General features: G+C 37.5%; 1 protein-coding gene across 4 annotated transcripts in view; it reads left to right on the plus strand.

The window, feature by feature from the left end:
- The window catches only part of SLC20A2 (solute carrier family 20 member 2), a 90429-nt gene that overhangs the window by 22982 nt on the left and 44300 nt on the right, over positions 1 to 23147 (plus strand). The window contains exon 1 of one of the 4 annotated variants that reach the window (XM_033104646.1): positions 7161 to 7614. The exons of the other annotated variants lie outside the window; for them this stretch is intronic. The gene's annotated coding sequence lies outside the window, so the exon portion shown is untranslated. Of the gene's footprint in view, positions 1 to 7160; positions 7615 to 23147 lie in introns of those variants that run through there. 4 annotated transcript variants of the gene reach the window in all.

Below are 23147 nucleotides of genomic sequence, written 5' to 3' on the forward strand. Positions count from 1 at the left end.
CAAATGTTCAGGGACTTGATAGTGGGCTAGCAGGAGCCATGAGAACATATTGGGAATTATTAATAGTAAAACTGGTGGTTTCGGGCTCTTCTGCTACAAGTTCCCTGTCCATCTGAAATAAGATAGAGAGGGAACCTAAAAACCCAGAACCCCCAAAAAGCTTCTCTAACTACCACATACAGGTGGTTCAACTAGGAACTCCCCTTCATTGTTATTTCATACAGCTAAAATATATATTAAAAAAAAAAATCCACGCCAAGTACTGTTCTGAATGCTCTGTGTGTGTGCATTAACTCATTTTTGCAACAATTCCAGGAGGTAGGTTATTATCCTCATTTTGCAGATGGGCAAAGAGAATTCTGTTAACTTGTCTACGGTTGCAAAGTTAGTAGCTAGTGGAGTTGAGATTTGAATAAACCCACAGTATTGTTCTATTAAAATACTCTCCTACAGACCTCTGTTCCTCAGAAAGTCTTCAGTTTCAAGTTAGAAGTAGGGTAGCCTTACCCTAAAAAGATTGCAGGTGCTGCTGAAGTAGACGTGATTGCTTGTGAAGCAGTGTGGATTGAAATAACAAATTAATATTTGGTGCTAATGTACCAAAAGATTTTGGAAATTAAACCGTGTTGCCGATCCTTAGTAGTTTTCCTGTGATTGGAGTGAGTAAACTGATTGATGAGTATTTATGATTAGCAGTTCAGTACAGACTCTATTCACCAACTCAGAACTGGCAATAAAGTTTGATTTGTGATGGGAAATTTATGTTTGATTATCTGTGAAAAAGAGTTTTCTAAACAAATAAATAGAATAAGACTACTGTGGGAAAATTTTACTTATTTCTGCATAGAATATTTTCAAGTACTTTTAGCGGTATCTTTTTGTTTGTAGTATAATCTGTTAACTAGCTTTAGTACTTTCATCTTAAAAATGAAGGGAACTCGGTTTACTATTTTGTTAATAGATTCAAGGAATAAAACTGCGTTTAAAATATTTTCAGTTTGAATATATAACTACTTGAAGCCAAATTAGGCTGGAATTAGTAAGATTTTGTTAACCTACCTTTTGAATTACTGTGGCTCTAAATCTAATGTTTTCTTTTCCCTAAAATCTCAAGTTACAGTATATTTAAGGTTTCTTATTTTAGATTAGCTTGAATACTAATAAATTATAGAGGTTCAGATTGTACTTAATAATCCTATGTTTATTTTTCCATTTAAGATATATTTATTATATAAAGTATTAGTACTCCTTTGTTTGAATCTGGCAGCCATGCTGTGTCTGTCCTGCAGTTTCAAGCCTAGCATCTTATATTAGCAAGTGCAGAATTGTTACCCCCAAGAAAAAGGAGGAAGCCCCCATCTTCAAAGTGGTGGAGGGACAGTCTGTTCTTCTGACTGAATGAAGGCTAATGTTGGAGCACATGAAAGCATGTGCTCTAGTGTAATTCTCTGTGAACTCCAGACAAAGGGGGAAAAATTAAAAATATATTTAGCACCTACTGTGTACCAGGTGCTATCCTTGATGATATAACTAGATCTTTATATCTATATTCATACACATCTGTCTATCTTGCTGTGTATGCATAAACCTGAGTTTACTAATTTATTTAACAAAACATTTGTATATTAAGCACCAGGCATTGTTCTACATGCTTTACAAATATAAATGCATTTAATCTCCATAATAATCTTATGAAGTATGTATCCCCATTTTAAAGATGATGAAACTGAGGCACAGAGAGTAATTGTCCAAGGTCAACAACTACTAAGTGATAAAGCTAGAATTTGAACCCATGCAATTTTGCTGTAGACTCCATACTCCCAAATGAATACTTTATAGCATAGATTTAGAGAAATTAAGGAATTTTATTAGTAGTCAAAGCAGCTATTAATTGATAGAGCTGAAATTTGAATCCCAGCCATTCCTCAGACACACATTATAGTTTTCCTTTTTCTCTATCTTTGCTTACATTATTGTTTCTGTATAAGTGTTCTTTCCAGTCCGTTTGCTATTGAAAGCCTATCAGCGTGCAAAGCCTCAATTCAAATGTCACTTCCTCCAAGATGCCTTTCTTGATTACCCCACCTGGAAGCCTCTTCTTTTCTTAGATTTCTACTGGAATGAATTTTCACCCATTGGAATGCTTACTGATTACTATCTTCATGGGGGTTAGGGGCACCGACCCTCTCTGGAATAGAAAATCCACATATAACTTAAGTCTGTCCCAACTTCGGATGGATGGAAAATACAGTCTACTGTCACATCTCCTATCAGATTATAAGCCTCTTGAAGGCAGAACTGTCAATTACTCCATTTTCTACCATTGTCACGGGCATCCTGCCACTCACACAAATCTTGCAAATGCGTGGGAGTTTCATAAGGCAAGAAAGCAACTGTTTAACACATGTTTGTTAGATGGACAACTATTAGGAATGTATGGTGAGGGTAAAATTTCCCAATAGAATTCTAAGGTACTTTAAAAAGTTAACTACGTTAAAATAAGTCTTCAAATAACAGCAAGTAATACTTTCATAGTCCTGATATAAAATTATGGTGAATTAGCTGTTTATCAAAGTCTTAAGAAGAACTGTCTTAAAGAGTTTGCTACTATTTATAGCTTTCCTTTAGTTTACCAAAAAAAAAGCCGAAGAAAAAATGGTTTATTCTTTGAGTTAGATTTCTGTTCGTGTGTGTATAAATTGGTACTTTGAAGTATTAAGACAGACTGAATAGCTATGAACTATGCCAATCATCACTCTGAAGGCTAGGATGGAGAAATCATTTCTTTAGCATACATAGTTGTAGCATTGAAGGCTACATATATTTGTTTCAAATTATAAGATGAAATAAATAGAGCAATTATTATTTTAGCAATTTTAGAATCAGACCATATCATTGTTTCATTTTAGTTTGATTAATATACTAGTTGATATGATAAAGTAAATCCAGTAATCAGAATGGTAAGTTTTTTATAGAATTGTGAATTTTAAGAGTAAGACACATAGATTAGTCTTAAAACGTTTCATTTGAAAGTAAAGGAATAGAATATTACCGACTTTTTGAAGACTGTATATTAGTGAGTTTTTGCTGCATAACAAACTACCTAATACTTAGAAAAGCAAACATGTGTTGTAGGTCACCTAGGTGGTTCATCTGGTTTGAGTGAGCCTGACTGGTCTCCGTGGTTTGCTGGCTGCTGGCTGGGGCCACATGGCCTCGGATGGCCTCACTCAGGTCAGGCAGTTGTCACGCGGGCTCGTGTAGGGGCCGCAGCAGCAGGTGGTGGGTCTTTGCTCCATGTGGTCTTCTCATCCTCGGAACGTTAGCCAGGGCTGTTGCATGCGGTGGTCTCAAGGTTCCAAAATGCAGCAAGACAGGGCAAGCCTCAGTGGGCCTGCAGTTTTCACGTCTGTGGGTTGTGTTTGCTGTTGTCCTGCTGGCCATCCCACAGTTGGTGTGGGAAGGGGCTACCCAAGTATATGGATACAGGGAAACGGGAACAAATGGGGCTTATCACTGCACGATCTACCAAGGTGTGGAATTTGTCCATAGGTGCTATTTAGTCATTCTGATTCAACCGTAGGCTAGCAACAAGAGGTGATGTAATCAGGCTGTGAAAGCTATAGTTTTCAAAGCGATAGTTTTCAGACCCTGGGTTTCCCCGAAATCCTTAACAATCATTTGAAGCCTCTTTCAACTTTGTAGTTTTTGAAGCCTTGAGCTATAAAAGTAGCCTTTAATCCTCACTCAGTAAATATCCCAAATTGATCTTCATCAAGGACTCCACTGATGGTAGAAGCGGGATCACAATGGCTACGGCCATCGATGGAGAGCTCCTATGGCCGGGCTGTACCCCCTCTCAGGGAGTCTGACACTCTATGTCTGCTCTCACACGGTTGTACAAGTGAGGAAGCAGTCTCACAGGGCCTCGCTATGTTGCCTGAGGTAGGTCGGGGACTAGGTTTTGAACACAGTTCTTTCTGACTCCACAGCTACGGTCTTAATCCTAACGAGTTGGTAATGTTTATTTTTTCAGCATGAAGACTTTGAGTATTTTATGTCATCCTGTGAAAAACTGGGAACCATGGTGAAACATGAATTGTTTTTCCTTTTCTACTCTTTCCCTACCCTACCACCTGCACTAGTTTGACCAAATAACCAGGTTTAATCTGGAGATAATAAATAGCTCAGAATAGTAACTTTACTGCTGGTTCCAGATGTAAGTTTTAAATATTTTGAAAGAACTGATCTTTCTGTGATCTATCCATGACTCTTCTGAGCTTCCAAAATAAAATTCAGAATCCTGAGATATTCTGGAACATATATTTAAGATTTCATTAGAAAAGAACATTTATTTTAAAAATGAAGTGTGCTTCCCTCGTGCCCCATCCTCATGTGTGCTTTCTAGCACATAGGAAATTGCTACATCTTCGTATGCACCAGGACGTTGTACTTTGCATGGGTGGGCGCCAACATACAAGGTTATTGAACAGTAAGCGCGTGTCCTTTCTCTCTGGTTCTCCAGCACCTAGCCCTGGAACGGGAACGTTCCGGTTTGTTACATGATTTTATAATCTATGCCTAGGAAAAAATTCTTTTTCTCTTTTCTTCTCTCCTCCTTTTGGTTTGTTTGTCCTCCTTTTAGTTCTTTCCCCTTTGTAAATCATTTTTCCTCCTCTTTCAGTCGGTCTTAGTTCTTCGGCTGTCCTCAGCTTACCATTTTTCCCACCATCTCATTAGTAATTTTTATATTCATTACATGTTGACATGATAGTATCTTGGATATGTTACTAAATTTATTAAATATATTAAATAAATATATTACTATAATTGATTTCACCTGTTTATTTTTACTTTTTTCATGCGACTACTGGAAAATTTAAAATTACATATGTTGATTGCTCTAGAGCAGGGGTGTCCAAACTTTTTTCAACGTTTTTCACCAAGGGCCATATGCGGTAAAATACACAAACAGCCGGGCCACTCACTCGAGGTGAAGTACGTATTGCCTCACCTGGTTTATTTAAGTAAACTAAATATATTTTTGGAATTTGCTGCGAGCCAATAAAAAATGGATTGCGGGCCGCAGTTGGCCCACGGGCCGCAGTTTGGGCACCTCTGCTCTAGAGGGTCTATATCCAGGTTAATTCCTTAATGCAAGTTCATAAAAACAGTTCTTTCTTTTGTTTTTGTTTTAATTTCATGGATCTATTGGACTAAATACCCGACAGATGAGCACCCCCCAACCCCCCAGCATAGTGCTGCCTGTCCCTCCTCCTGCAGCACCAAAAATTCAGGAGAACAAATGGGAAGAATTGATCTTGCTTCTAACGATGCACATAGATTTTCCTCCGCTGTCATAAGTATGCCTGGAACAAAGTACAATTGACTCTTAAATTATTTTCACTAATAAAACAGAGGCAGCAGATGACTAATGTAAATTGGAGGATACACTATTTTCTTTGGAATGTTTTGGTGCTTGCATTTCGGAACAGGTGTGGCCACTGTTGAAAGAAACAGTGGAGTCATACTCAGCATGAACGTATGAGGATCTGGAAAAGTGCTCAGAATCCCATGCCTTCACTATAATGGATGTAGGATCTATCATACTGTTCTCTGATGAAAAATCTGACACATAAATAAATGTGGTGTATTTGCTTTTTCTTTCCGGTTTAAGGAAGAAATAATATTTTGGCTTAGGAACTCTTCTCCTGAACTATGACATAAAGGATAGGGATAATTGTGTCATAAATAGCCTCACAATGTCCTCTTTTGGCTTTAAGAATTCCAGAGTAGGTTTGCCTTGGATCACTGAGAATTAGTTATAGTAATACCGTAAGAGGTCAGCCATCTTTGATAACTGCCAACTTCTTTCCTTTTGGCATGGAGTGGGAAAGGCCCACCTCCAGTGACTTTGGGGTGGGGTGTTGGTAAGCGCACACCAGCTACCATCCCACGAGGGTGGAGCAAGCGCTTGCTCCAGCTGCCTGACGTTGGGCAGTGGGGGTGGAATCCCAGATTAGCAGCTAGCAGTTTTTGTAAACAACCAGAAGGGGGATTGTGCTGGTGGTTACCAGCTCATGCCAAGGAAAAGGAACCCCTTTGCCACTTTGGTTATGCATGCCACAGGTGCACAGTGCTTTGTCAGGGCATGGTCCTGTCCATGTGTCTGCAGTAGTGAGTTGAGTGAGCTCCTGGAGCTCAGACCTGCGATTTGGCAATTGAGCAGAATCAATCTCTGAAAGTCCAAACTGACATGACATTTTAAATTAGGAAAACAAAACAGCTCTGAAAATATGTATAGTTAAATGATTAATATGGAAGACATGTCATAGAAAGGTTAGAAGGGGTATGGAATAATCCAGTGTTGATTCAGAGAGAAGCCTTGGACAAGTCATTGAATTTCCCTGTTTACCCATCTGTTAAAAAAAAGGGGGGGGGGAATGACATCTCCCAGAGATGTTTGGAGATTTGATTGATGTTTATAACATGGTTTGATATATTTCATAAAGTGTCCAAGAAGAGCCAAATATGTCATCGGAACTTAAATGTCTAAAACAAACAAGCCTGAACCATCTTGAGTAGATATTAAGCAGTTCTGTGTCTTTGATATAAGTTGTCCTTAGTAAGGGAGTTTACGTTTTTTAAAGAAAGTTCCTTGTTACTTGTAATTTTCTGTTGAATATCAGCTGTATACTTGGCGTCTTTCGCTGTCAGCTTTAGCTTCCCCATGCTTTATAGATAGTCAGTAACCTATAGAGGAGAATTTGCTAGTTCCAGCCAGCCAGGCGGTTAAATACACTTCAAAATGCTTCTTGCCAAGGACCATGCCTTTTGCAAATATTTGAGATGTTTGTTCTCAGTTGTAATTTATTAGTGAACCTGTGTCCTCATAGCAACTCCTTGGGAGGTGCAGAAGACGAAGCCAGAAAGCAGTAAATGAAATTAATTCATTAGATAGCAAGGGAAAAAAGGTCTCATTCAAGGCGACTGGTTGATAGACTTACGGGTACGTGTATTTGATGCCTGTGTAATTTTACACAGTACCACATCCAGTCATACTGTTTAAATAAGGACAGAATGCCCTTTTAATTTGGCTTTTCCTTGTGAAGAGCATACAGCACTGCCACCTTGTTGCCAAAGTTTTGTCTGATTTGAATGTGCTTAAAAATGCAAGTGAATGCCTGTTGTGAAAAAAGAGCTTACTCTTTCTCTTTGTCAGTCCTTGCGAAAACAACTTAAAAGAAGTTAGTATTATTGGACTGAATTCAGTAATTAGCATAATCATGATGCTGTGTATTGTTCACCCGGGCACGCCCCTCGTCCACATTTCCCATTAAGAGGACACCAAAGTTGTCCTAGTGAATAAATCCCCAGCACATATGATGCGAATCCGCGAGTTCCTGCCTGCCGGGCTGCTGCTGGTGCAGTTAATTTTAGCCAGGGTTTGTTCTGTGAGTTGTAAAACTGTTTACCCAACTAGAAGTTAGTAAACTGAAATGTCACTTCTCGTCCTAATGTGATAGGGTATCTATTTTAGACTTCAGATTGTGTTCACGATCGGGAGAGCAGTATTCTGAAGAACTGCGGCTCAGATTTCCTTTGAAAGTGCTTGTGAGTACTGGGTGCATTTTTAAGATTACTCTTTGTTCTTTCCTCTGTAAATCTTCTTAACGTTACTATCATAGGCATTTTTTAATCTCTTTGGAAAACTGGCAACTTTGGGTTGTGAACTTTAGAGGATTCTAAGAATGGTGGCCAAAGGACTTTTTTTTTTTTTTTTAATGTATCCTACTGCAAGAAACCTGCCTTATTCAGTTTTCCCAAGAGAAAGTATTTGATTCTTACTGTTTTTATCTCTGCAAAGCAATCTGTAAATTATTACTTATTTTATCTGTCAAAATACTCGGTTGATGGAAATGGCTGTGTCACTGAGCTTTATTTTCTATGGTAACCAAACTCTTACAAAAAATAAAAGTTAAAAGTGGATTCCTGTTCTATTATTATACTTACCCTGAACTACAAGCTTCTCCAGAAATAATGGGAGTGTCAAATGTAATTTTGTAAAATGTATAGATGGACTATTTTAAATTTTTTTTTAAGGAGCATTTTGTGCTTAAAAATAGACCCATATACTCCTAAGGAGAAGCACTTAAAAAAACCAAATACTTTTAGGAGGAAGTCTTTAGAAAATAATGGAAAGCATCCTCTGGTAGATTTGAGTTATCAAAATTAACCAAAAGCCATGAAATTCTCTAATTTTAACTGCTCTTAATTTGACAAGTGATTGCCAACTTAAATTTGGACTGAAGGAAACTAAAGATTTTAATATGGAATATTTTTAATTAAATCTGAATCACCTTACTTAGTTTGAAATGTGTTTTAATTGAGTACTGACTTCATGCCAAACAACTTGCTTATAACACAGAACCAGGCAGAAATTTCTTTATCAATTAACACATAAATCATATCCCCTCTAGGAATATTGATTTCAATGAAACAATTTTAATAGGTGGTGTAGTAGCTGCTTACCAGGCTTTCCTGTCTCTTGTCATGTCTGTGAGCAAGGACCAAGGCATGCTTTCAAATGCTATTTTCCCATTTTGAAAGCTTTTTTTCCCATTTTGAAAGCTTTTTTTCCCCCATTTTGAAAGCTTTTTTTCCCCATTTTTTCCCCCATTTTAAAGCTTTATTTAAAGACTTCTTTGTTATTATGTATTGTCTGATTTTAAATCCAAATGACCTAAGGTGTCAACAATGAAAGGAAATGTTTCAGTGGTACATTTAGTAGGAAAAGAATGTAAGAAAGGAAAATAGGTTATTTTTGGAAAGAAACTTTTTTTAAAACTTAAGTTTTTTATTGAGCAGAAGAGAAATTTGCAGTCCAGCTTAATTGTAATTATAACAGAACAGTCTGTAATGTCATCTTCAGCAGTAAAATATACTTTGGTCCAGTATATGCTTCATAACACATACTTTTATCCTAAGAAAGTAACCATTCTTACTGTTAACTGTTAATAGGACGCCACCAGAATCTCAGTGGAGTGTTTTTAAAGGCATATTGTTAATTTAACAGAAAGAAATATCCATCGGTGTTTTTCCTACTAGGAAGCGTGTATTCTTTTAGGAGTTGCTAGAAAGTTTCATAAACACTTTGAGTGTTTATTTTAATGATTTACGTGCTGTGAGAGAGTGATACAGGTGAATAAAAGAGATGGTTTTTATTATGTAAGTGTGTCGGAATTTCTCATGTTTGCTTGTGCTGTGATTCTTTTCGCTACTTCTTATCCTGTGTGCCTGACGAAGTGATACTGTTTATGGTTCCCTCCTGAGTAGAGGCTCTGCCGACTAGTTATGACCTTGGCCGTGACAGATCGCAATGAGCTCAACTCAGAGTCACAAAGGAGGGGGGGTCCAGATGCCAAGAAACACGGGCAGCTTTGTAGCCTGTAGAAATGTCCAGGATCCCATGGTTTCAAGCATGTGCTGTGCACGCCTGCACACTCCATCACCATCCTCTTCACTGCCGTTCACTTTGTGCGTTATCTGTCCTCCAGTCCTGTTTAAGCTGCTTTCACTGGTGGCCTGCCCTCTCCTCCTAGTCCTCTATCTCTTAAAATAGTCACAGACTCAGAGGCTCTGACAGAGTAGCTCCTGACTGCAGTCAATTTATTTTACGGTTACTTTATTCCTAGAGACTAGCCTTCTTCTCTGAAGCTTTGAGGGATTTTTCAGGGAAGCAAAAGGTCCTCTTCATCCACATGAGGTTTTTAGTAGGTAACTTGTCTGTGTAGCTTTATGGGAAATTACGTTATCTAACAGGTTGCCTTTTGGTTTAGAGCCGAATGTGAGTGCTCAGTGATCACATCTGTAGAATGTTCTCTTTCAAAAGGAAATTTTGTAGGAATAGGCTTTGTTATATTGAGTTTCAACTGTTGTATCTAAAATGAAAAGAGCAGTGAGCGGAGGGATGCTTTCAGCGTTGCCTGTCTTTTATACACAAGCAAATGGTATTAGGATCTGCCTGACGTCTGGAATGCTGATTTCTCCTGAAAATACTGGGACTGTTGTTACTGTTTAGCATGTATTAAACACCCCCAGAGCACATACAATGCACAAAGAAAGCATAGTTCCTACTCTCAAAGAACTCACGTGCTAAAATTAGACAGTACACAGAGGCTGGGCCCTTGACAAGCACACTGAACACACTGGCAGAAAAAAGCATATGGAAATGAAGAAAAGGAAAACAACAGGGTGTGAGGGTCAAGGGCAGCTTGCGGGTTAGCTTTCAGTTCATCGGGGCTTTTGCCCAGTAGGATTAGGACAGGCAGCAGTGCCACCTGGGGCGCCGCTACCCTGTCTTCCAGCGGCTGGGGCAGTGATGGAGATGAGTGAGAAGACCAACCCAAGGAGCCTTATCCACAACTGCCATTCTCTGCTCCAGTGCCCCCACAAAGGGAAGCAGATTCAGTAGTTTTATCTATACCTGGAACTTATTATTATATGGAGGAAGTATACTTGATATCTTGTAAAGTCCAATAAATGGAAGAAGCATCTTGCACCATACAATGATATTTGGATAGAAATTTGAATTTGGGTTCCAGATTTCCCCTCCCTTCCTGAACGGATAATGCAGTTGAACAAGTCATTTGACCCTGCACTGGTTTAGGATGTTGAGTCAACTGTTAAATTAGGGAAGTGCGTTGAGCATGTCAGAAGAAAGGCATTACGAAGATCAAGCATTACTGCAGCTCATAAAGGAGTCAGAAAAACATGAATCAGAAGAGAGCTAGTAAGGCAAGCCTGGGTATTGGAGATTAAGAAACGGGTACAGTGTGTGAATCTGTGAGTCATTTCCCCTTTCCCTCAGCCTCAGCCAGTCTCTGACTAAGGATCTGGGTCTAGTTCATGTCTCCACAACTAAAGAGACTGGGAAAGGGCTCAACAAAGAACCTCAAAAAATGATTAAAGGGTTGAAAAACGATACCTATAATAAGATGTTAGGGAACTGCTATTATTTAGCTTGAAGGGAAAAAAAATTGGCAGGGGGACTCTTGAATTGTTCTTCAAGTATATGTAAGCCTCAGTACCAAGAAATAATGACCAACTGGTATCCATTTCCATTGAGAAAATAAGGGTTCAGTCCATTAAGGGTTCGGTTAGAACCGTGGTCCTCAGTGCATTCCTGTTACCCCAGCATCAGCACCACCTGGGAACGTGAGAGAAATTGCATCACCTACTGATTTAGAAACTGTGGGGGTGGGGCCCAGTGATCGGTGTTTTAACAAGCCCCCCAAGTGATTAAAGTTTGAGGACTACTAAATGAGATATAAAGACGGTATTACAAAATGAAGATATTGGATACTGGAAAATATAAACTTTTTTCCCAAAGTCATCTAAAAATGATCTTATATTTGTTTGCAGTGTTTTCAGTATTCTCTCTGAAGTCAGGACATAGATGACCTCTCAAAGTCCTTTCTAGCCCTGACTTTGCTCTGGATTTCCTCTGTCACTTAGAGAAGATTAATATTCAACCAGAAAAATTTTGCAATTAACTTTTCTGAACTCAGTAAAGATAGTACCCATTTCAAATGAGGATCAAATGAGATAATGTAATAGTAGTGATGTAATGTTATCAGATGTATCCTACTTTATCACAGTGTTATTAAATAGAGTCCCTCCTTTCCATGTGACTTTTTCACAGCCACGTGAAGGGAAATTTGGGTTGAGGTCAAAATGAGGAGCCCCTTGATGTTAGCCTGTGGTCATTTCAAGTCACTGACCGCTGGCTGGGTTGGTCAGTGTCTTCACAAAGCCCATTTCAGAAGAGAGGTGGCTGTAGGGAAATTTGCCTCTACCCTATTTTCTCAACTCGGCCACTTCCATAGGAGAAGTTGGTGGGTGAGCTGTTTTACCACCTGCAGGAATGCCATTCCTCATCCCTGCCGTGGAGAATTCCGTCAGGTATCCTGGAAGCAGGAGCAAAGTGGGAGGACCTAAAAAGAATGAAAGTGCAGGATAATGCATTATCAGCTTGGTGGGTCTCCAAGTAGCGATGGAGGCTAGGGACCTATTTGATCTTGACATTTTTGTCTCTGCAGGAAGCAGCCAGTGGTACGCATTAGTAGGCACTTAATACAAATACTGCAGTTGAAATGTCCAAGGCCACAGGTCCTCTGCCCTCTCCCGTGTAATTAATTATCTAGAGTCTGGCAGTTGGCAGTTCTTACTCTTCCCAGCCAACACAGTTACTCCCAAGAGTCCCTCTATTTGTTCCCACTCAATCCCCGCCACTTTTTTGCTCCTGATATAAATGCATCTTAATTTAGTTATATCTTTGCGCTTTGTATGTTTTTTATTGTGCTTTTGCTGGACAGAATTGTCCCATTAAAAACACAAACTACTGAGAGTGTGTCTATTTGTTACACTTTGTATAGCAATTAGTACAATAAAAGCTCTTTGTGATCATAATGAAGAAAAGGTTCTCTGAGGACATGTCTTGCCAGTGCTGCTTAAAAAGTGTCATACAAGTGGCACACTGCTCTATCTTGGCCAGGGCCTGTGGCCCTAATATTTTAGCCAAAGAATGGGACAGGTAGAATCCTTGGCTTTTATAGCTGTAGTTAATTACCCATTTGCAGAATATTAAAAATTCCTTGAAGTGAGAAAAGACAAGTGAGGGCAGTCTGGCTCAAACTCTAGTTTGCCTTGTAACAGGAGACAGAGGGATTAAAGTGACAAGTGTGTATACTGATGTTGTTACATAATCTTGGGACCTCGTTAGATTTGAAAAAACTGACCTTTCCGACATTAAGCGACACACTTATTTTCTATGTCTGTGTCTATTTACAGAGGGTGTGAGGTCCAGTGAACAGGGTGGTTGCACGCTGATAAAACAGATATGTCTCACTAATCTGGAGGGCAGAGGTAGCTGATTTTTAACACCCTAAACCAGTCTCTGAATGTAAAATACTTTCTTAAAAACATGGGAACTATTAATAACTATATATCCAAGTAGGGAAAATTCCAAATGGTTGGTTGATTTGGTTCCTGATAGCAGACAAAGCCTATTTACGTTTCTATATAGAGAAATTACTGAATATTTATTCTTTTTTTGTATTTAGCCCTGGCAAAAGTAATTTTGTTTCTAAAATCAATCATATCTAGTCCACATATGTGTCATTAAAAAACGGGAGTGGTTAAGTGGTTTGGGATGAATTTTGTCTCATTATAGTTGTTCAGTCAAAAAAATTAGAAGAGAGAAGGGAGAAAAAACCTCCTTTGCTTATTATTAGGTTACACAAGAATCACTGACCTAATAATTCAATAAAATATCCTAGAAACAACCTAACAAGAAACTAGTTAAATAATTTATGGTGTTGCCATATAATGCCACACTACGTAGCCACTTTAAATGATGATGTTAGATCTATTTTGAGTAAAATGAGCAGGTTGCAAAATACATGTTTATGACTCCATTCTTTTTTAATGAAAGGCATTTTTAATGGCTTGATGGCTTTCATTTCTTTTTTACAAGGTGTCACTCATAATGTACATGAAAAAAGAATGCTGTGAACCAAATGTAAGCAATAGTTAGTTAGCTCTAGCAGATGAGTTGACATGTGATGTTTTTCCCCCTTCTTTTTGGGTACCTAGTTTAGATTTTTTTTCTTCAATGAGCGTATATTACTTATGTAATAATAAAAAACTTTCATTTCAAAAACCAACAATTGTAATTCATTTTTGTTTTGACTTTTACATTTTATTTAATTTGGCAGTGGCCTCTCAGTGGTTGCCGTGAGTAATGCCTACCCCAACAGGAAAAACTAGCACACCACAATGTTGCACATAAACTATGGTTCCATCACCGTGGTAGGCCTTGTTTTACTCTCTACTTTTCTGTATTTACCAAAATTTTTATATGCATGCATATTATTTTTGTAATGGAAAAATTTGACTTATTTTTAAGGCGGAGACTTGAGGTCTAGGCTCTTGGAAAGGGGTCCACACAAACTGATGTGTAGCAGTTACAGATAATGGATAATTCTTTTAATTCTGCAGGGTGAAAAATATTCAGCAAGGGTCTGATTTCACTGCTTACTGCTCTGGATGTTCAATGAACTCTAATATGATCTCGTATTGGCCAGGAGAGCAAAGGAAGGGAACTGGGGAATCCAGCATATTAAGTTATTAAAATAATACTTCTGGTGTTAGGATTATCCATTTAAATTTTGTAAGGGCCTGTAATTCCAGATCTTAGATATAAAGTAGTAAATGGTGGAACCATATGCCATAGACCTCAGATAATTTGAGTGACATAATGAGGGATGATGGAAAGAACTAATCCCTTGGCTAGTGTTTCCAAAGCACTTATTTTTGTAGTATCAAAGTGTATCTCACCAGTGTTTACTAAAAGTGATAGCACTTTAACAGAGTACTGGTTCCCTCTATTATTTCTGCCAAATGCTGCTAGGATGTCCCTGTGGCCTTAATCAGAAGGTTATTTTCAGTAACTGTTTTAGTTCTGGTGGCAGTTGATTTAAGTAAATCTTGAGCAAAAACTGTAGGCCTCCCTTTCAATCCACTTTGTGTGGTGACGCGTGAGAATAAGTACTTTGATGGTTATTTAAAGGGCCTTTCTTTGAAGTATGTTCCTAAGCCTGGTCCTAAATGAGTGGAATCTGTCACCAGGTTTACCTGGGGACAGAGGTTTAGATTGAGACCCACTTTCAGCAGGACTGATAAACTTAATTTAAAGCCAAAGTGCCTTGAGAAATCAAAAGGCATCTAGTGTCATGTGCTACCTTATTTTGGCCTAGCCTTTGGTTCAGAACCTTTGTTACTCATAGAAAAGTGTTTCCTGGAATACATGGAACTAAGAAAGCTGGTTTTTCAAGTTTCCTTCTCACCATTTTTCATCCTAACAAGAAGTACTTGTCTTTTTATCCTCTCCTTTCTTTTTTTTATCATCTTATCTCTTTCTCCTGCAATTATATCATAGGAATCATCAGGTAATTCCTCTCAGCACTGTTGTTTCCTAGAGGAAGTAAAGAATCATCTTTGCTTCCTGGGTTTATGTTCATTTTCTCTGAGTTGGTGAGGCGAACCAAAAACTGTAGGTGAACCATTTAACATAAACAGTCAGATACTCAATGGGTAGTGAGAGTACTGTTCCACTGAGAATTGTGGAAGCCACAGCATGTCCTCGCTGCCAAGCGATTTCAGCTTAGGTGAGTCACAAAGCTCTCCTGCACACCGTCTGGGCACAGATGTATGAAGTACCGCATGCCACATCAAGAGGGAATAAAGGGGTGGTTCCAGTCTGATGAATAGACTGTTTTGCGAGTGGAGAAAGAGTGAAGAAAAAGAACATCTTTTTAAAAGGGATAGAGAGCAGATAAAATTATGTCCTGCGACTATACACTAAGTTAGAAAAGGTAGGAAAACTTGTGGCTATCAAGGGAAAGGGTGGCTTTTGTAAGAGCAAGAGGACCATGAATCTCAGCGTAAGACGTGGACTGAGTGTATTTTCTTCCTTTTTTGTTTTTGTTTGCTCATTCATTTCTTTTGTTTTGTTTTTGCCTTTGCTTTGAAAAGTAAGAGGATATGAAGGTAGTCAACATAGTAAGGTGGTTGGGAGTTATGAATGAGCTCATCTATTTATAAAGGTTTTAAAAAAGAAAGAGTGATTTCTTTAGACTTGACTTGAAATTAAAGTGGTGGCTGGAGCAAGAAGAGAGAATTGCTGTGATATCCTGTCACGTTCTGCCTCAGCCTACTGTGCAGAGTAGAGTAGATGGTAGAGCATCTTTCTGTCAGGCCTGATTTTTGCCATCTCTACTTTTGTTTACTTGTTTTGTTTTTTCCCTTCATCTTTAAGTCACAGTGTCTGAAGGCTCTGTGAGACTTGTCAGTAACAGATAAATCCAGAATGTTTACTTGAAGAATTTAGACTTAAAGCGTAATCCAGAAGAAACTTCTTTTGATCAGGTATGGGCATTCTTTGGAGGTACTGTGGGTTCAGGTCCAGACCACTCCACTAAAGCGAGTATCACAATAGAGTCACAAGAATTTTTTGGTTTCCCAGTCCACATAAAAGTTATATTTACACTATACTGTAGTCTATTAATGTGCAATAGCATTATGTCTAGAAAAACAATGTGCATGCCATAATTAAAAATACTGTATTGCTAAAAACTGCTAACCATCCTCTGAGCCTTCAGTGAGTCAGTCTTTTTGCTGATGAAGCATCTTGCCTCAACGTTGATGGCTGCTGACTGATTAGTGTGGTAGTTGCTGAAGGTTGAGTGGCTGTGGCAATTTCTTAAAATGATTGGCTCTTCCTTTCATGAACTATTTCTTTGTAAGCTGCAGTGCTATTTGATAACATTTTACCCACAGTAGAACGTCTTTCAAAATTGGAGTCAATCCTCATAAACCCTGCTACTGCTTTATCAACTAAGTTTATGTAATATTCTAAATACTTCGTTGTCATTTCAACAGTCATCACAGCATCTTCACCGGGAGTAAATTCCATCTCAAGAAACTTTCTTTGTTCATCCATAAGAAGCAACTCCTCACATGTTAGTTTTATCACAAGATTGCAGCAATTCAATCACATCTTCAGGCTCCACTTCTAGTTGTAGTTCTCTTGCTATTTCCACCACATCTGCCGTTACTTCCTCAAAGTAACTTGAACCCCTCAAAGTCATCCATGAGCGTTGGAATCAACTTCTCCAAATTCCTGTTAATGTTAATATTTGGAACTCTTCACATGAATCACACGTGTTCTTAATGGCATCTAGAATGGAAAACTTTCCAGAAGGTTTTCTATTTGCTTTGCCCACATCCACCAGAGGAATCATTATCTATGGCAGCTACAGCCTTACAAAATGTATTTCCTAAGTAATAAGATTTGAAAGTTGAAATTACTCCTTGATCCCCAGGCTGCAGAATGGATGTTGTGTTAGCAGGCATGAAAACAACATTAATCTTGTCAGGCATCTCCATCAGAACTCTTGGGTGCATTGTCAATGAGCATTAATAGTTTGAAAGGAATCTTTTTTTTTCTGAACAGTAAGTAGGTCTCAACAGTGGGCTTAAAATAGTCAGTAAACCATACTGTAAACAGATGTGCCATCATCCAGGCTTTGTTGTTTATAGAGCACAAGCAGAGTAAATTTAGCATAATTCTTAAGGGTCCTCTGATTTTCAGAATGGTAAATGAGCACTGGCTTCAACTTAACGTCACCAGCTGCATTAGCCCCTAACAAGAGAGTCAGCCTGTCCTTTGAAGCTTTGAAGTCAGATGTTGACTTCTCCTCTCCAACTCTGAAAGTCCTACATGGCATCTTCTTCCAATATAAGGATGTTTCGTTTTCATTGAAAATCTGTTGTTTAGTGTAGCGACCTTCATTAATTATCTTAACTAGATCTTTGGATAACTTGCTGCATCTTCTATATTAGCACTTATTGCTTCACCTCGCACGTTTATGTATGGAAATGGCTTCTTTTCTTAAACCTCATGGACCAACCTCTGCTAGCTTCAGACTTTTCTGCAGCTTTCTCACCATCTCTCAGTCTTCATAGGATTGAAGAGAGTTAGGGCCTTGCTGCAGATTAGGTTTGGGTTTAAGGGAATGTTGTGGCTGGTTTGACTTATCCATCCAGACCACTAAAACTTCCTCCATATCAGTAATAAGGCTCTTTTTCTTTCTTATCATTTAAAGTACAACTTTTAATTTCCTTCAAAACCTTTTTTCCCCCCTATTCACAGCTTGGCTGTTTGGTGTAAGAGCCCTAGTTTTCAGCCTATCTTTCAAGATGCTTTTAAGTATTAGAATGGTACTCATTTTTAAAGTTTAATCTTTATTGTGTCCTAAGAGGAAATGACCCTCAGTAGGCAAGAGTATAAGAAAAATTTTGTTTTCTGTCTCCAGATTAAATATTAAGTAGTGAACTTCTAAGAACTCAGTGATCAAATTGGATCCAGATATGTAAGAGCAATACAGGTGTAAAAGTATCTTTTTTAAAAGGCAAATCCTGCTCACTTAAAAAAAGTTTTTGTACAGTAAAATTCACTTTTTCTGGTGTGCAGCTCTATGAGTTTTACATATGCCCAGGGTTTTATTGCTACAAATGCAGACAGGACACATAATAATTCCAACTTCTAGAAGATTACCCTTGTGCTGCCTCTTTCTATTTAGACCTTTCCTCCAGCCCTTACTCCCTGAGCTGTGAGAGTAGTCTCTATCCCTGCACACATTTCATGGTAAAGGGTGAAAATTTAACTAACTAAAGGGGCTTAAGCACAACCTTTGACTATTAAGGGCCTTATGCTGTCTCATGGGTAACCCCTAGTAAGCCAGACTAAACTGTAAATACATGGGGAAAAAGATCTGAGCAAGGACATTAAGAGCTACACACTTCAGAGAAAGGAGATTTCACAGTATTAGTTCAGCCAAATAAACAAAATAACAACAGATCTGGAGGGGAGTATCAGTAACAGAGTTGCTACAATATATCTAAAATGTCCAGTTTTCAATAAAAAATTTTTGAGACATGTAAAGAAATTGGAAAGTGTGACACATATATAGGAGAAATAAAGCAGACAATAGAGACTGCTTTTGAGGGGCCCCATATATTAAACTTAGCAGAGAGACTTCTGAGGAGCTATTATAAATATGTTCAAAGACTAAAAGAAACCATTATTAAAGAATTAAAAGAAGATGTGGTGGCAATGACTCATCAAATAGAGTCTAGTTTTAAAGAGGTAGAAATGATAAAAAAAAGAAAAAGAAAAAAACAAATACAGATATGACACCAAAAGCAAAAGCAACAAAAGTTAAAATATAGAAAGTGGATTACATCAAAATTAAAAGCTTTTATATATCAAAGGACACAATAGAATGAAAAGACGCCTACAAAATGGGAAGAAATATTTGCAAATCATATATCTGATAAAGTGTTTGTATTCAGAACATACATTATCCAGAATATACATAGAAAGAACTCTTACAATTTAACATCAAGGAAACAAACAACCTGATTAAAAAATGGTCAAAGGACTTGAATGGACATTTCTCCAAAGAAGATATACAAATGGCCAACAAGCACATGAAAAAATGCTCACCATTACTAATTATTAGGGAAATGCAGATCGAAACCACAGTACGATATCACCTGCCTCCCATTAGGATGGCTACTATTAAAAAACAAAACAGAAAATAACAAATGTTGGCAAGGATGTGGAGAACCTGGAACCTTTGTGCACTCTTGCTCGGAATGTAAAATGGTGCACTCACTATGCAAAACAGTATGGCAGTTCCTCAAAAAATTAACAACAGAATTACCATATGACCCAGAAACCCCACTTCTGGGTATATACCCAAAAGAATTGAAAACAAGCATTCAAAGACATATTTGTACACCCATTTTAATAGCATTATTCACAATAGCCAAAAAGTGGAAGCAACCTAAATATTCATCGACAGATGAATGGATCAACAAAATGTGATCTATTATTCAGCCTAAAAAAGGAAGGAAATTTTGACTCATGCTACAATATGGATGAAATTTGATAATATTATGTTAAGTTGATATAAGATAGTCACAAAAAGACAAATACTGTATGATTTTACTCATATGATGTACTTAGGAGAGTTAAATTCATAGAGACAGAAAGTAGAATGTGGTTGCCAGGGGTTGGGGTGAGGTGGGGTTGGGACATGATTGTTTAATGGGTACAGAGTTTCAGTTTCATAAGATGCAAAGAGTTCTATAGATGGATGGTGATGATGTTTGCACAATGCAAATGTATTTAATGCCACTGAACTTTATACTTAAATGGTTAAATGGTAAAATTTTGTGTTTATTTTATCACAATTACATTTTTTTTTTCTAAAAAAAGAACTTCTGGAGTTCAATAGTACAAGAACCAAAACTGAAAACTCACTACAGGGACTTAAGTAGACTTGAGTTGTCAGAAGAAAGAATCAGCAAAATTGGAGATAGAGCATTAGAGATTGTGCAGTCTGAAGAGCAGATAGAATAAAGAATGAGGAAGCATTTGAGATCTTGCTCCCCAGCATATGTCATATTTGGCTTAAATAAACTTTTATAAAATATTCAAAAAAAAAAGGAAGAAGAAAGAATAAAGAATGAAGGAAAATGAACAGAACCTCAGAAAAATATAGGCCACCATTAAGAATACCATTAGCGGAAGAGAGAGAGAAAAGGACAGGAAAATATTCAAAGTAGTGGCTGACAACTTCCCAAATGTGATGAAAAACACTAATGTATACATCCCAAACACTTAATAAACTCCAATTAGGATAAACACAAAGATTCACACCCAGACATATAGTAGAAAATTTGAAAGAGGAAATCTGGAAAGCAGCAAGAGAGAAGTGACTGGCCACGTATAAGAGAACACCAGTACGATTAACAGCTGACTTCTCATCAGAAACAGTGGAGGCCAGAAGGCAGTGTGAAGACAAATTAAAGTATTGAAAGAATCCTATATCCTGACAAAGCTGTTTTTCAAAAGTGAAAGCAACATAAAAACATTCTCAAGAAAATTAAAACAGAGAATCCATTGCTAGCAGATGTGCCTTATAAGAAATACTAAAGGAAATTCATTAAGCTAAGATGAAGTGACACTAGACAGTAATTTGACTATACATACACGCAAGGTTTCCAGTAACAGTTATTAAGTAGATCATGATAAAAGACAGTATAATTACATCTTTCTTTTTCTTCTCTTAACTGATTTCAAACATCACTAAAGAGCAGCTTATGTCTTGTTGCTTTCTAGTTATTATAAGAAAGCTCTTTATGTCACATCAAAGCACCCTCCCTAGCTCTAAGTTTTTAAAGGAAAAATGGGCAAAGGGAGCTAGTGAATTGCCCAAGAAAATTTATCATGCATAAAGAATTAAATGCCAGGAGCACTCTCAGAATTAGGAAATCATTCTCAAAGAAATCATATAAACTGTCTCTCTTTTTTTTCCCTTCTACTTTGGTCCTTTCAAGGTGATATCAAGTAAATGGTTATAGTTTCTTAATTTAGTAAAACGATTTTAATTACAGTAATCTCAGTAGGAAGATATGAAGAACTGCTAAATTTTCACCTGACTTACCAATCAATCAGATAAACAATTTTGTGGACTTCTTGCCTAGTTTAGACTGTTTACACTGCTAATTTGGCAAGTTACTGCTTGAATTGAATCAGGTTTGCAGTTTTGATGAAGAACTTCAGAAACTTGAACAGACTTTCCTACATTGCAAAAAGTAAAAGTCTAACTAAATCAATTTAATAATTATTTGTCCTCTCTTGCTTTTTCTGCTGCCTAAGAACTATTGCCTAAGAACCTCTGGAATGATAACACAAGAAATATGGTGCTGTAAGTTAAGCATGGAAAATAGTTAAGATAATAATCTTTATCCACTCTTCTATTTATATTAGTGTTCTATTAACAGAAAGAATATGTAGTAGTATAGGAATCAATGTTTTTGTAAGTATCATTCATATTTTTATTAAGCTTCCCCTCTATTTGGAACAAAATTAGCAAATAAAAATATGTAAGAACCAAGATATCTATTTACATACATAGTTCCATTTTAAACTGTGGCTGAAGGGAAAGTATTTCCCTAATATAGCTCTTGGAACCTAGCCAAACAATCCAACACTTCAGGGCACAGAAGTGGAGCAAGTCATCCTAGGTTTGCCATTTGATAGAAGTGATGTTAAGTGATTTGCTTGTGAAAACTATTCTATTTTTGCTTATGAGAGAAGAAAAAAATTACCTAGAATATCTGGGAAGGGCAATCCATCTATAGTGCATGCGGAAAGGGAAAATGTTTTATCAGCCATTTCTATCTTAGAATGGAATTAAATGTATAAATCTCAGCTGTTCTTGTCCCTTGCTTTCAAGCAATATTTTACCTAAAACAGTCCAGCAAGGTGGTCATAATCTATTTTTAAAATCTCTGTTGCAGGTAGTTCCACATTTCCAGTGGGAGCTCATTTCAGCATGCAACAACCCATTCAGTTACAGTTTTTTCCTCCTATCCAAGTGTAGTCTTACTCATTACAATGAAAGACTGTTTGCTATATCTTTAAATTAGATAAAGAGTGGTTAATATGATTTCCATATATTGGCTTTTTCATAGAATTACTGAATTATATATTTAAAATGGAAACAATAAATACAAACGTTCTTACTATGACCCATCATATAGTCATTAAGATTCCATTTTAACATCACCAAGGAAATGGCACTTTACACTCTCTGAGGACGTCTTTCAATTTTTAAAAAACATTTTTCACGTAGGACCTTCTAAGTCTTCTCTTTTTCAGGCCAAATCATCTCTTTTAACTTTATCTCATTTTAATTATTTTTTCTTTTTACTTCTTTATCCTTTAAAAAATATATTTGCTTAATAGATTTGTGTAATACCTCCAGAGAGAGCAGAAGGTTGTGTGGAAAACATCTAAATAAAACAAATGCTTTATGAGCCAAAAAGTATTTAAATGTCAGAATGACAAAAATGCAGGAGGGAGAGTGATTATAACAGGAATGAAGTCTGGAGATGAAAAATGGTTTTGAAGGGCTAAGCCCACAGGGTCTGCAGTGGAAACTTTAGATAGAGGACCAAAATAAGTTTGTTCATGTTCCATAAATTCACAAAGGCCGTTGATTGCACTTTCTCAAGGAAGGGTCAGAAATTTCCACCCCCTCTCCCCACAGAACAATCCTGTGGTTCATTGTACTAAGCTAAACTACCTCTTCATAGTCCTGCGGTCTCTGGCTGATGTAGAAAAATAGAGTTGAACAGGACTTGAAGATATCATCTGATCTTGAAAATTTCCAAGGATGAAGGCTCTGCAGCATTCTTAGTAATCTGTTTTCTTTATCACCCTTTCCTCTTTTTCTGTTGTCTCTGCCTCCCCATCCCCAGCTTAGGCCAGGACCCCAAGGAATCTCAACTCCCAAAATAGGAACCAGTATCATTAAGAAGACCTGATGAATGCCATCCAGGAGCGTCGCTTCCTACTGTCTCTACAGTGTTTTCATTTGAGTACCTTCTATGAAGTAACTAGATGCATTTTAGGGAATCATTATCTAATTTATACTTTCAGTTAT

The sequence above is a fragment of the Rhinolophus ferrumequinum genome, chromosome 4 (genome assembly GCF_004115265.2).
Source record: "Rhinolophus ferrumequinum isolate MPI-CBG mRhiFer1 chromosome 4, mRhiFer1_v1.p, whole genome shotgun sequence".
Taxonomy (NCBI): Eukaryota; Metazoa; Chordata; class Mammalia; order Chiroptera; family Rhinolophidae; genus Rhinolophus; species Rhinolophus ferrumequinum.